Source organism: Mustela nigripes, chromosome 4 (assembly GCF_022355385.1).
Source record: "Mustela nigripes isolate SB6536 chromosome 4, MUSNIG.SB6536, whole genome shotgun sequence".
Taxonomy (NCBI): Eukaryota; Metazoa; Chordata; class Mammalia; order Carnivora; family Mustelidae; genus Mustela; species Mustela nigripes.
The window spans coordinates 102,739,758-102,754,995 of NC_081560.1; the positions used below are offsets into that span (position 1 = coordinate 102,739,758).

The window sequence follows — 15,238 nt, forward strand, 5'->3', positions numbered from 1 at the left end:
CCACTCCCCTGCTTGTGTTCCCTCTCTGTCAAATAAATAAATAAAATATTTTTTAAAAAAGCTAACCTTGAAAAATAAATACATATAAATGTTAAAAATAAATATGAAATAATAAATGCAGAGAGGAAAATTAACATTCAAAAATAAAAAATATTTGCAAACCAATCAGAGGAAATTATTTAGAAATCGATAAGAAAGATTGTAACATACACACAGGGATAAGTAATAGCATAATATTAAAATATAAAATCAAAGAAATGGAACCAAACATTAAAATATATTTAAGCATTTAATGTGTAAGTGTAGAATTTCAAATAAGTGAAGAAAAAATGTATTTAATGAATACAAGGTGTTGGGACAACTAGTGAAGCATTTTCAAAAAACTTAATTTTTGTATTCTGGCCAGAAATCACATTGATTCTGTATCTTGACTATAAGCCATAAATTAAAGATATAAATGCCAAAACGAATGTATAAAATATGAAAGAAAACAGAGATCAATATAAATATGATCTTTGGACAGAGACAACTTTTTTTTTTTTTTAAGGTTTTATTTATTTGACAGACAGAGATCACAAGTAGGCAGAGAGGCAGGCAGAGAGAGACAGGCTCCTTGCTGAGCAGAGAGCCCGATGCAGGACTCGATCCCAGGACCCTGAGATCATGACCCGAGCTGAAGGCAGAGGCTTTAACCCACTGAGCCACCCAGGTGCCCCCAGAGATAACTTTTTAAAGTATCACACTAAGACAGGAATTATAAAACTATCATTACATTTTATCATATTAACATTCAAAAATAAAAAAATATTTGCAAACCAATCAGAGGAAATTATTTAGAAATCGATAAGAAAGACATAATTATGCAAGTAGGAAAATAAAATACAAGAAAGACAATCCATGAAAGAAGAAAAATATCCAAATAACTTATATACATTGAAAAAATTCTACCTTATAAACAATTGCCAATTATTAGCATTATTAATTAGTATATTAGTATAATTATAGTAGTATTTGGAATACTACATTTTACCTAAAAGTTTGGAAAAATGATCTTGTGACTAATAGATGTAGAAAATGGGTATAGAAAACTTTTTGGAGGCAGCACCCGATTGTGTGTGTATGTTGTGTATTGGGGGTGTGTGTGTGTGTGTGTGTGTGTGTGTGTGTATGATATACTCTCTGTTTATATTTTTATTCACTTGGATCTAGCAATTCCTCCTATGGGACTACCTCATGAGTCTAAGTCAATCCTTCCATTGTCACACCAAAAAACAAGTAACCCAGAAACTTATTTGACCACCAGAAGGGAAGCTTATTATTCCAGAGTCCAAACTAAGGGAGACATACGAGATTATGTGTAAGACAGATGGGGGAATGGGAGGCCTAAGTGGGAACACACGCCTCCCTCCATCCATCCCCTGCTCTACCTTGAGATCCCCTGAGAGCAAACTCTAAGAAGAGGCATATAGGGGAACTGGGAAGCTTTTATAGTAAACTAAAGAAGTAATCATGAATTGTTCGAAGATATATCTAAAAAATTTGTTAATGAAAACAATACATTGTTCTCGCTTCTACAGCACACATACTAAAATTGGGATGATACCGAGAAGATTAGCATGGCCGCTGAACAAGGATGACACGCAAATTCGTGAAGCGTTCCATATTTTTGAAGACGGACCATTTACACCAATGTGGATGGAACTGCAGGGTGTTATGCTGAGCAAAAGAAGTCAGTCAGAGAAAGACAATTACCATATGCTCTCACTGATACGTGGTACATAAGGAACAGCACAGAGGATCCTAGGGGACGGGAGGGAAAACTGAATGGGAAGAAATCAGAGAAGGAGACAAACCCTGAGAGGCTCTTAACTCTAGGGAACAAACAGGGTTGCTGGAGGGGAGGTGGGTGGGGGGAGGGGTAACTGGGTGATGGACATTAAGGAGCACACGTGATGTGATGAGCACCGGGTATTACATGCAACTGATGAATCATTGAACTGTATCTGAAACTAATGATGGAATATATGTTGGCTAATTAAACCTAAATTTAAAAAATTATATTGAATATTCAGTATATATATTGAATTCAATTTCACTCTTCAGTGTCTCAATTCATTGTCTAAATCATAGTAATCCTACATAATGGCAAAATATATGGGCATTTAAATTACATTAGAGAAGGGATGGCTGGGTGGCTCGGTCAGTTAAGTATGTGTCATGATCTCAGGGTCCTGGAATCCAGTTCCACATCTGTCTCCTTGCTCAGTGGGGACCCTTTTCCTCCTTCTGCCTGCTGCTCTCCCTGCTTGTGTGTGCTCTCTCTCTGACAAATAAAAACATCTCCAGAAATAAATAAATTGTTAGAGAAGACTGTTTAATAACATAGCGAATCAGTTACCACCTAATCTCTATTATTAGGGGAAGGCATAAATGTCAAAAAAGTAAATGTGCCATGAATTAAATTTACATTTAAATTATAAGTATAAATTAGTCACCAACAGTTTCCTAAGAATTAAGAGGATAAAAAAAAAATCGAGAGAATAGTTCCTGTTCCTGCCCAAAGCAGCTCAAAGCTCCATGAGCCCTTTGACGACACAGAGCAGATATTTCAGCACTTCCAGGGGCTCACCATCAGGTGTTTCTGGGACTCCTGCTGGTTGGTGCCGGCATCTCAGCGAGTGATCCGTTTTCCACACGGTTCCTGTCATCCCCTGGGACACGGCTTCCTCCTCTATAAGGATCTACTGGAGGTCTCCAGCCGGATGGCTGCTCCCTGCTCACAGCGTGTCTCCACTGTGGGCACAGACTTGACTCCACTGACCAGACTAGAATGTTCTATGAGATGTTAATTAAATTTCATGGATAAATAAAGGAAATATCACAAAGACTGACAAATGATAATTGCTGGATATGGACGTGCAAGGAGCCCATTGGTGGAGGTGTCCTCAAGGAGTTTCTTCCCTTCGTACCCTGGCCCAGCTCCACAGGCTGAGGAGAACTCCAAGGGTTTTCTTGCCTCAGATCCAAGACCTGACCTCCATGAAGCTCCTAGAGAGAGAGAGAACCCCCCTCCTCCTGTCCCATTTATGATTCACATGTAAAAACTTTAAAATTTTATGTGTTTATTTTTATTGAGATAAATTTCACCTACTTTAAAATTCACCATCTTAAATTGTACAATTCAGTACTTAAAAAAAAAAAAAGTATATTCACAGAGTTGTGCAACAACCATCATGGCCATCTAATTCCAGAACATTTTTTCTGTGATTCACTTTTCAATCCTCATTTCCCATTCCTGAAACCCCACTGGGGTTTCAGAGCACCTGACAGGGTAGACGGCTGTTTACCACCCAAGCTCTGAGCCACCTGAGGACTTAGCAAAAGCATCAGCTGGTGGAAGATAAAATAACATGGCTTTTCTCTGCAGCCCGTCGGGTGTCCAGTACTGAGTGCGGACTGGGAACTGACCCCCCAGCTGTGCTAGAGACAGTCAGATGTCACTTCTCTGAGGGCAGAGGGGTGGTGGCCTGAGCAGGGCCATGTGGCACACTGATGGGGCTTCCTCGCTGTGGAGAGAAACAGCAGCGTGGGGGAAAGAGGTGTGCCTTCCCTCAGACACTCTGGCCCACACCTGGTTCACTTCTTCCCAGGACGAGCCTTGGAGGAGAGCCCCCTCCCTCCAGGACACACCCAACCCTCCCTGAGGTAGCTTATCCGTAGGTAACGCAGGTGTGTGGCTCCTGGCTCTTCACTGGTCCAACACACCGAGTGCTGGTTGGGACTTCATTCCCAGTCAGCTCCTTCCCCAGTTCCCCCATCACAGAGCTCCATGTCCCGCCTGCCTTCAGGGTCTCAGCTCCAAGCTCCACAGACAACTGCTCAATCCCTACGCCTGAGAACTACAGTTCCCATTTTCTTTTCTTTTTTTCTTTTCTTTCCTATCCTTTTCTTTTCTCTTTTCTTTTCCTTTATAAAGATTTTATTTATTTATTTGACAGAGAGAGGGAGAGAGAGCAAGAGAGCACACAAGCAGAGGGAGTAGCAGAGAGGGAGAAGTAGGCTCCCGGCTGAGCAGGGAGCCCGAGGCAGGGCTCTATCCCTGGACCCTTGGGATCATGACCTGAGCTAAAGGCAGACCCTTAACCAACTGAGCCACCCAGGCGCCTCCGAAGGCCAGTTTCATATGCAGACATATGTTTAGTTTATGTCACAGGACAGCCTCATTCATTACCATTCCTATTCCCAAAGGGGATTTTGGCTTCAGAGCAGCCGGGTTGAAGAGTCCCTCCAAATCTCTCTCTTTCTCTCAGACACACACACACACACACACACACACACACACACACAGCGCCAAGGAAACTGTTTTATCTGTACGGCCTCATGCACTAGAACTAAATGCCTCTGGGGACCCAATGCTGCTTCTCGAGGGTCTGTATTCACAGAATTCCGTGGTTGCTGAGAGGAACCACCACATCGTGTGTGGAGTCACTTTACTCATGATACACTGTTGTAGATGGCCGCCCATTTGGAGTGCTTTAAAGGGAACAAAAAGTGTCTTCTCATTGTATCTCTGACCCCCACCTGCCCCTCACCCGTCCCCTCCCCCTGCTCCCACAGCGGGTGTGCGTGTCCCACAGGCCGCAATGCATTTTGGAAAATGTGCAAATTCGATCCTGTGAGGATCACACAACCTTTCAGATATCCCTAAGCTGATGGAATGTGGGGTGGAGGAAGGAAGGAGAGGAGGGGTTTGGAGTGTGTGGCATGCTGAGGCTGGGAACCATGCAGTCCCAGAGGGAGCTGTGTGGGGAAAGTGCCCAACCTCTGAAAGAAAACCCAAAATTCTTTTTTAATGGGACTAAGTCCAGTTCCTCTGCTGTGAGCTACCCGGCAGGGTCCAAAGTGTGTAGTAACCCTCACTGCCCAGCCTCTACCCTCAAGCTGCAAAACTCCTTAGAGATGTCCCTGATTTTTGCTGGCCCACCACTCGGCTCTGCGGGGCAGATCACTGAGTCTTAAGCTGGTTTAAATCCCTGTTCAGCCTTGAGAGGGAGAAGCCTGTCTGCTATGCAGAGATCCTCCTTCCCAACTGGGGTGTCCTCTCTGAAGCCCCCTCCCTGATGACTGGCAGCCTGGGAAAGCCTACCTCCTCCACAGGCCAGTTCTTCTCTCTGCTCACAGCAGCCACTGGAACACGGCCTTGGCTGGACAAGTGCGGTTCAAGAAATATCCAAAGGTAAGCGTGCGTGGTGAGGATAGGTCAGAGCCAGGATAGGACAGTCTTTTGAGGGGAAAGAGAAGCACCAAACTGGAAGGAGCAGGAAACAAAAAGACAACTCATGAGATTCTAAGTAAGCTGTCCTGTCTGTCCTAAGGAGGGGAGGGCATTGCCTTTGTCCTTTAAAAAGGCACTGCCACTGTGCGGGAGAAAAACGAATCTCAGTCTGACCTAGTGATTCCCAAACTAGCCCGCATGTTAGATTACCTGTGAGCATAAAAACTCCCAAAGCCCAGACCTCAGGCCTGCTGGTTAAACCGCAGCCCCCCAGGACTGGAACCCAGGCAGCAGGAACATTGAAAACGCGCGGACATGTTTGACAGCCTCATGTAGACCGGTGTTCTGAGTTCGGCAGCATCAAAATCCGCTGGAGGGCTTAAAACACAACTCCTGGGCCCCCCTGGGCCCATCCCCCGAATTTCTGATCCTCCAGGACAGGGGATGGGGCCTGAGAATTTGCATTTTTACCAAGTTCTCAGGCAAGGCTGCTGGTCCAGGGACCACACATAGAAAACCACTGACCCATCTACTCAAAACGGAGTCAGTAATTAAAGTTGCTTTGGAGATTTAATTCACCCGCTACTGGAAACCATGTTGTTACGATTCCATTTGCCTAGGGAAGAAGGAATTTCATCATATGTGGGTCAGGGGACCCATCCATCGGGCCTTGGATAGCATTGCCCTGCCCCCACCTGGGACTGTGTATCTGGTATCTGAGGCTTACGTCTAAGGTGTTGAACATGGGCTCTGTCTTGGGCTCTCCCAGGCCCAGGGGGTCCTTCAGTTCTCACCACTCCTACTCCTACCCTAGTAGGGTTTCTACTAGAATGGATACGGCCTTTATTTGCAAGAATCACTTTGTTCCCACCACACTGGCCCCATGGCTGGCCCACAGCGGGGGAGGAATCCAAGGTCAAAGCCTCTCTTTGCCTCACCCTGCTGCTCTGACTTTGAGCCCTGGCGTAGAGGGATAAGAACAACCTCTAGTCATAAAGAACCCCTAAACCAGACTAAGTCCTCAGGGCCCTCAGAGGGAGGGTCCACCAACACCGGGGCTGGGGTTTTCTCAAGCATGACCTCTGCTCTCTCTGCAGCAGCCATGCTGTCTTTCCTGGTTCAGATCCCTCCTTAGAACTGGCTCTATGGGGGCACCTGGGTGGCTCAGCTGGTTAAGCCTCTGCCTTCCGTTCAGGTCATGATCTCAGGGTCCTGGGATCGAGCCCTGCATCAGGCTCCCTGCTCAGCAGGAGGCCTGTTTCTCCTTCTCCTGCTCCCCTTGCCTGTGTTGCCTCTCTCACTGTGTCTCTGTCAAATAAATAAATAAAATCTTTTAAAAAATAAAATAAAAATAAAATAAATAGTTCCTCCCCGCCCCCCTGAGACTGCGTTGTGTTCACTTAAGCTAAAAAGCACACACTACATATCTCTATGGTAAACGCACACATGAGTGTGTTGAAGGAAGGAGGGAACAATGCAGGTGGCAAGTCCTGGTCCTCAAGGAAGCTTCAGTAATAAATCCAGAGAGCTGTCGTGTAGATAGTACTTGTCACGTGAGCCAAACCTGTCCATCTGTTACTCATCTAAAACTCTGGTTTGAAACCATTTCCCACCAGACGGAAGCGCAGGCACAAATACTGGTAGACGTTAGTCCCAGGTTGATGAAGGGCGGAAGCAGGGCCCAGAGCCAGGCAGCTCCAGAATCCGCCTTGGCTCCCCAAACCCGCATTCCAGGGGGACTCCAGGGTCCATCGCCACCGTCTTCCTCAGCCAGCCCCTCTTTCCTGGATGCACACTGGGGTCCTCAGGAAACCGGAAGATGGGGTACCCACATTTCTGGGGACAGAAGCCACCTGATAAACATGGCATGCTTTCCCAAACCCTGGGCACGTAGGGAACTTGTTGTTGGATAGATTGAGGTAACTTTCTTTTTCTGTGAAAAGCACCCCCCCCCAAAAGCTGCACAACTCACACTTAGTTTCCTTCTTCCTTATGTTAGACCAGGTGGAATTTTGGTATTATAAGTCACCATGAATTTTATAGGGAAATCAACACCCCAAGTGCAGGCTTGACTGTGCAGCCAGAGTGAGGTGGCAACAAGAGGTCCAGGGGAATTATGATAATATGTAACTGTATTTCAAGATTGTGAAAATTCTACTTGAAGTCGTATAACCAACATAACATTAAATTATGTCATAATCACTCTGCAATGTGCTCAAAATGGGGGGGTATCCCACTGATAATGATGGATGGTTTCAATAATTTGTACCTCTTCTAACAAAACCAGAGAGTCCATTTTGCTCGTTGAAATGCATAGTGATTTACAATAGTGAAAACTACATTTGGCAGCAAGTTATGTTGAAGACAAGATAGGTAGGAAATATTTTCTTGATTAGATAATGGTTGGTTGAAATTCCTTCCAGCTTTTGCGAAACCAAAGTTAGCAATTGAAACCATATCAGACGAGGCATCAATTTTCCATAAACAGAAAACTGTGCAACCCCACTTTATTGAAAACCCTTTATGCGGAGCTAGATTTAATCTCTCAATTTGAGAAGCAGCGCCATGAAATAAGATGTTTGCATGCAAAATCTCCAGATTTCCAATGGAAATGTAAAACAAAGAAGCATTCTGTTCCCTTGGGGATGGCACCTATCTTGGATTCGTTTTTTTCTCTGATGTTCTCGTATGGTTTTATCAGTGGCTTCAGGGAAGTGAACCAGCAGTTTGCTTCCTTAAGAACAAAGGCTTGGAGAATTTTTTTTTTTTTTTAAGAGAATACATTAAAAGTACTTTCCCTACTATTCTTTTCATTTGTTACGAATTTCCTGAGGAGTCATCATTGTCTCAAATAATTTGTCTTTTAATGATTTTCATATTTAATCTGGCAACTAAATATGACTTGAGCTTAGGCTTTGTTTTTGAATTTTTTTTTCCTAAATCACACATGGAAATATTTTTTGAAGAGGCACGTTTTAACTACATGAAACTACGAAGAGGATGGGATTTAAAAAAAACATACAGCGCAAACTATGCATTTCCCATAAGTTACTTTGGTCTTCTACCTGCCCCCACCAAAAACTGGATCTTTAGTAGCATCTCTCAATTTATTTAGTAATAAAGTATTTATCACATGATAGGTGCCTGATAAATGAATAATGACAAATAAGACGTAGTCTCCTGGTCAAAGACCTGCACGTCATCGTGCATAAGTCTACAGAATTCAAGCATGGTGCATGGGGAGTAAACACATCCCTCCCATGCAGGCCCTGCTGGCTCCGTGGCAGCTATGTTTGTTTCTTCTTTTTATCTCTACCCAAGACAGGCAGGTCACAATCTTTAATAGAGCTGTACACTGGTTTGTATTTTCTATTGTCAATGTTCCAATGTTTTACCTATTTATCTAGAACACTGCCACAAAAATGTCAAGAGACTTTCATAGTCAGAGGACTTAAGATGGCAGAGGAGAAGGGGTCCCTAAATTTGTCTCCTCCCTCCAATACAAACAGATAATTATCCAATCAATCTGGACACCTGAGAAATCGATGGACGAGCCTTTCACAGTCTGTTTCCATAAAGCCCAGGCATTTATTTGTGTCTCAATAGGCAATCTTAGGGAAGGCATAATTTCTAACCAAAGCAAGTTCACCAGGCAGCAGGTCAGTTATCTGAAGTCATAAAATTATGATGTGTCTTGATTGTTTTCTCTAAATACTTTTTCCCATGTAAGGAAATCAGGCATTCTTAAATAAATTCCCAATTCCAGATCTGATTCCTGTATGTGGAAATGTACGACGTAAGCTGGATCATCTTGAAATTGTGTCAAAGGACACAGGGCATTTGAAAAGGCTTTCCTAGATAACGGTGGAATAATTTCAGCATCAGAATCTTAGGGTATGTATGTGCTACAGTGAGTGCCGCGAACTGTCTAAGACTGATGATTCACAGACCTGTACCTCTGAAGCAAATAATACATTATATGTTAATTTTTAAAAAGCCAAAATCATTCATATCCTACAAGTAAATAAAATAATCCAAAGGCAAAAGTTAAGCAAATGCCAGACAAATACAAACAGCAATAGAAAAGTTTAAGGTCGAAATCATTCATGTTACAGGTAGAAATGAGACAGCCATCATTTTAAATTGCCACATAAAAATTTATGTGGCAAACTATTATCTGTCTGGAAATTTAAATTAAAAATAGAGATAGAAAATATGACAAAACCAGGATACTAGAAGAAATAAAAGTTTCATTGAGCCTTTGTTAAGCAAGTAAACAAATGTTTCAAAAGATTTCAAGAAATCTTATTAATGCAATGAATTACAATTATTTAAAAGATAAGTTTTTAATTTTTTACCTTTAAAAAAATTTTTTTAAAGATTTTATTTATTTGTCAGACAGAGATCACAAGTAGGCAGAGAGGCAGGCAGAGAGATAGAGGGAAGCAGGCTCCTCGCTGAGTAGAGAGCCTGATGCGGGGCTTGATCCCAGGACCCCAAGATCATGACCTGAGCCGAAGGCAGAGGCTTAACTCACAGAGCCACCCAGGTGCCCCTAATTTTTTTACCTTTTAAACAGCAATTATCACTTTATTTCTAGCATCCATGAGAAATTTTTAGAAAACTATTTAATTTTAAGCCACATATTAAATCTCGATATATTTGGAAAAACATGTTGTCTGTCATCAGTAAAACAAAATTACAGATAATGGTAAAGATTTAAATAAAGAATTCTTCCAATTAGAAATTGGAAGTTGTTCTAAAACAACTTCTGGGTCAAAAGGGAAATAAAAATTGTGTATATTAAAAATAATGGAAAATTTTAAAGTTTGCTTTAATAGACCTTAGTTTTTGGAGCAGTTTTCAGGGCACAGCAATACTGAATAGGAGGTACAGAGATCCAGGGGCTCAAATGATGTCATGCCCACATGATTGGACTCCCTCCATGCTCACCCTCCTTCCTCTGGGCTGGCCTCCTCTTCTCTCTGGTAAGCTCTTCTCCCCTATACAAGGATGCCCCAGGGGGCACCAGGTTAGGAATGTATGTCCTTTCTTCCTGTAATCCCAGCATGGTAAGGAAAAAAAAAAAGAAGAAGAAGTGTTTTAGAAAAGCAGGAAAATTCCTTTTATAGAAAAGTCTTTGCTAACACAACACCTTGATGGGCCTCTGTCAATGTGGAAGTATAGCCTGGGTCCACCGCCAGTTGGGCTAGAGGTAGAGGAATCAGGTACCTTATTATGCAAACCAGGACACTGCAGGGGAGGAGAAGAGCAGATACAATTAAGAACATCCCTGGGCCAACACATATAACCTGGCATTATTCCCTGTAAACCTAAGCATATGCTCGGCTTCTGAAGGAATGAAGCCAAGAGGCAGCTAAACTGTTGTGCTTAACTAACACACACACACACACACACACACACACACACACACTAAGATGTCTCACCTGGAAATTGACTGACCATAGCAACTGTTGGCCTAAGAGGAGGAGCAACTGAAACTCTCCTCCATGGCTGGCCGAAGTATGAGATGGTTCTGATAGGTACTTACACAGGGAAATGAAAGCATGAAACCCAAAGACTTGCACATGACTGTTCACAGGAGCTTAATTTGTAATAGCTCAAACCAGAGCAACCCAAATCCATCAGTGCCTAAGTGGATAAATTGTGGAGTGTGATACAATGAAATGTAGGCTATAAAGACAAATAGCTATCATTGGACACAACGATGTGGATAAATCTCAAAATTATTACACTGAGTGAAAGAGCCAAGCCAAAAAAGAGAGAACATATTATAAGATTCTATTTACATAAAATCTAGAAACACGGGCTAAGTTAGAGAGAGAGAGAGCAGATCGGCAGTTGTTTGGGAATGGGGTGGAGAAAGGAATGGATGGAAAAGGCCACAAGGAATGTTTAGGGGGTGATGGAAATGTTGTTTGAGAGGTGGTGGTTGCAGGGGGTGCATGTCTGTCAAAAGTTATATGAAGTTATACACTTAAATATGTGCAGTTTTGTGCATTTCATGTAACTCAAAAAAGTTGGAAACTTCCTTAAAAATAAAAGTAAATTGTTTCGAAAGGGGGGGTTGGAGTAGAAGGGTGGAAAGGAGGAGGCAGAGGGGGAGTGATGAAACCCAAAAAGAAGTTGAGGCTGGAACTAACAGGACACTGGTCAGTGCACAGTCCCCAATAGGGTTGGGGCCCCAGGAGAAGGGGTACCAGAAGGCTCTAAAACGAGTGAAGTCTGACAGTCTAAGTTACCTGCTGTGTTACTCTATGATATAACCCGCATGCTTATACCATCAATCTTTATTAAGGACTGTAAATGGCCTGGGATGAGGGCTATATAGAGGAAATAAAGGACCTGAATCTCTCTGGGTAGATCTAGGATGATGGGACGGGGACAGCTGAAATATGCAAGATGAGAGAAAGATCCAGGATTCGTTGGAAGCAGAAAATCAGTCTGAGATGACCTGGGGAAATATCTGACTTTCAAGAATCCCCACTGAGATTCGAAACTTGGCTCAATGTCCCATTCCACAGAGAATGGGGGGTTTGAGATACTGTCATCTACCTCCCCAAGGATGCTACATCCCCACTGACACGAGAGTTACATGACTATGTCAAAGGGCAATGGTTACTTCATTCCCACTGAGCACCACTTCCTGTGGCCATTGCGCCTTATAACAGTGATCAACAGAGGCCATGGTCAGATACCCAAGGTCATTGGCCTGCTTCTTCATCAGCAGTTTCAAATGTAGATGATTCTGGGAAAAGGGAGAGGAGAGAATGGTGGAAGAAGGGAAGAAGGGAATGCGTTTTCAAGTTTCAATTTCCACACCTACTGTACTGGTACTGAAGATATGGTGTTGAACAAGATAGACGATTCCTCTATGCCCAGAGCTGAGAGGCCAGCAGGAATGCAGACTTTAAATCAGGAAGAGCAAAGCATGTCAGAATAAAGGAGGAGGGAATTCTGACATGAATTTAAAATAACTGAGCCTAGAGGGCTTCCCAGGGAAGTGAAGTTGGGATGAGATTTTTAAAATGAACAAGGAATGACGCTCCACCCCAAACCTTCAGGCCTTGCCAAGAAGCCCCCCATTTCCCTGGTTAACAAGGTTCATCCAGGCTGCTGACAGATAGCCTGGCACCAACAATTTGTGCACTGACCAAGCTGGATGCTGTCCTGAATATTGCTGTGACAAAGCAATGCATCCTATTGGTTTGACCTCCACAGTTTTGTCACTCACCCACAGTGGGCTCCTGTGTTCCCAAACTGATGAAACACCAGGAAGTACACCGGAACATTTTAAATCAGACCCTGCCTTTCTGGGAGTTGTAGCATTGGATGGCACAAAATGACCACAGATGGACACAATGGAAGGTGACAGTGGACATTCCTTCAACCTTCACACTTATTCTTTGGATTCTGCTTCTTCATCTGTTCCTATGTACAGACATTCAGCTATGAATCCCCACCATCAAGGGCATTTTTGTCCAGTTCTCTGGATGAGTCTATTGCTCTGCCACACAGCAGTAAGTGGTAGACTGTGACACTGGTTCACCATTGATCATACCTTCCAGCCCTCTCTCCTCTGAGTGATCCCTTCCCACACTGATTCTGAGTTTGATGATGTTACTTGCTTTGGTCAATGGACATTATCAAGAGTGAGGCAAGCAGGGGTTTGATAAGCACTTGTCCACTGGGTCTTGTCCTTCCAGAACGTTCCCTCTTGGAATTCACCATTCTATAGAGAAGTTCTGGCTCTCCTGTTGTGAGAGTGGGGCCACATGAAGAAGAACTGAGGTAATTCAGTACACAGTTAGCACCCAGGCCTTTCAGAACCTTCCAGGCCAGCCTAACTATCAGCTGGATGAACCCACAGGAGTGGGCCCAGCAGATACCAACGAGGAGCAGAGAAACCATCTCACTGAGCCTGACCAAATTCACAGGACCTTAAGAAAGAATACACTGTCATTGTTTTAGACTTAAAAATACTGAAGTGCTTGCCATACAGCAATATTTATCATATAGATGAGAGCCTCAGGCCTGGTTCTACAGGATCCATTCCAAACATAGTCTCCTTTACACGGCACTGACATTTGTTTCATTCTTAGGAATGAGTAAATCTTAGGATGAATGAATCTTAGGATGGTGTCTCCAGGCTTTGATTTCCCTCAAGAGAAGTATTTTTGGTGTTTTGTTTTTTTTTTTCGGTTTGGTCAGAGAGAACTTTGAAGGATTCAGGACCCTTCTCTTATAAAATTGTAGATGAGCATCTTGTGACAGCTGCGGTGATAAAGCAGGGTGGCTTTTTAAAAACCATTGTATTTAGGATACAGAAATACTGATTTAAGGGGGCAAATGCACCCCAATGTTTATAGCAGCAATATCAACAATAGCCAAATTATGGGAAGAGCCCAAATGTCCATTGACTGATGAATTGATAAAGAAGATATGGTAGATACACATAATAAAATATTACTTGGCCATCAAAAATAACGAAATCTTGCCATTTGTGATAGCATGGATGGAGCTCGAGTGTATTATGCTAAGCAGAATAAATCAGTCAGAGAAAGACAAATATGTCCATTTTCAGGAGCAAAACAGAACTAAATAGAGATGGGTTCCATCCCTTCAGCCTCCTGAAGCTCCACTGATTGGTAGATGGGGGTGGCGGCTATACTAAGGAAGTGTCAGCAGATTCAGTCATCTTCTATTTCTTTATTTGCTTTGCTCCTCCCCCAAATGATTCCATTGATGAAAAGTATGATCTCGGGATAATTGTAGACAAAGAGATGTTGATGGTAGCCATGACTTGGGAGTGAAGGAATGACTCCCGTTGCTTCAGAAAGCAGAATTTCACAGTAAGGAAAAGTACTGATATTACAGAAGTACAGTTTTAAATACCAAGTATGTTAATTAGAGTAATACCAGTTTCTACAAGAGATAAACACAAAAAAACCCACAAAAAATCAGATTAACACATGAGAAGGTTGTCATTCACTCACATCAAGTCCATTTGGCAAGTAAGTTGGGAAGGGAGTAGGAGGGAAGTTCTGCTCCATGCAGTCATTCAGGGAGCCAAGCCCCCTCCATCTTGTAATTCTACCATTCTCTAGAGTCTGGGGTCTCTCTTTCCTCAGTCAGGGGACTGGGGGAAAAGATTTAAAAAATCTTTTATGGTTTCCAACCACACTCCTTTAGTTAGAACTTGGTCATATGGCCCCAGCTAACTGAAAGGGAGGCTGGGGAATGTCATTTTTCTGTAAGGAGGAACATAGAGAATGGGTCTGGGAAACATCTGGCTGACTTCCAGTATACCAAGCTAAGGGACAGCAAGGGACAGCCAAAGTCTTTACCTCCTCCTACATTAGCTCTTGTGTTTTAAAAGATCAATATGCTTTAGGCACTTACTGTGTTTTTCAGCATATTCTTATCTAAACTATAATTAGTCAAAATTTCTCCTGAGAGAATACTTACAGTTCATATCTCTGATAGGGACCCTCATCTTGAATATATTAATAACTCCTAAAATCAATAAGAAAAAAAGAAAAACAATTCATTTGTTTTAATGTTCAAAAGACTTGAAAAAGCATTTCATAGAATAATATATCATAATGGTCAAGAAATGTGTGAAAAGGTGCCCAACATCACTTCTTATCAGGAAAACACAAAACCAAAATGAGATCCACTTTAGAGCCATCAGAATGGTGAAATTTTTCAATTCTTCTTTTTTTTTTACCAACTTTGGAGAGAAAGTAGAGCAATTGGAATTCTCATATGTAGTGGTGGGATCATAAAGCTTTACAACCACTTTAGAAAAGTTTTTGGCAGTTTTCACCAAACATATACATAAACTGTAACCCAGCAATTTCTAGCTTAAGAATTGAGTGGATTCCAACTTAAAAAAATTGAGGGTATATATCCAGGAAGGACCATGTATCTGAGTTTTCA

General features: G+C 42.5%; 1 non-coding gene across 1 annotated transcript; it reads left to right on the forward strand.

Annotated features, from left to right (window-relative positions):
* The first annotated feature begins 1,561 nt into the window (after positions 1-1,561).
* LOC132016995 (U6 spliceosomal RNA) lies at positions 1,562-1,668 on the forward strand. Its single transcript, XR_009404085.1, has one exon. It is a non-coding gene; the product is annotated as a U6 spliceosomal RNA (small nuclear RNA).
* The last annotated feature ends 13,570 nt before the right edge of the window (positions 1,669-15,238 follow it).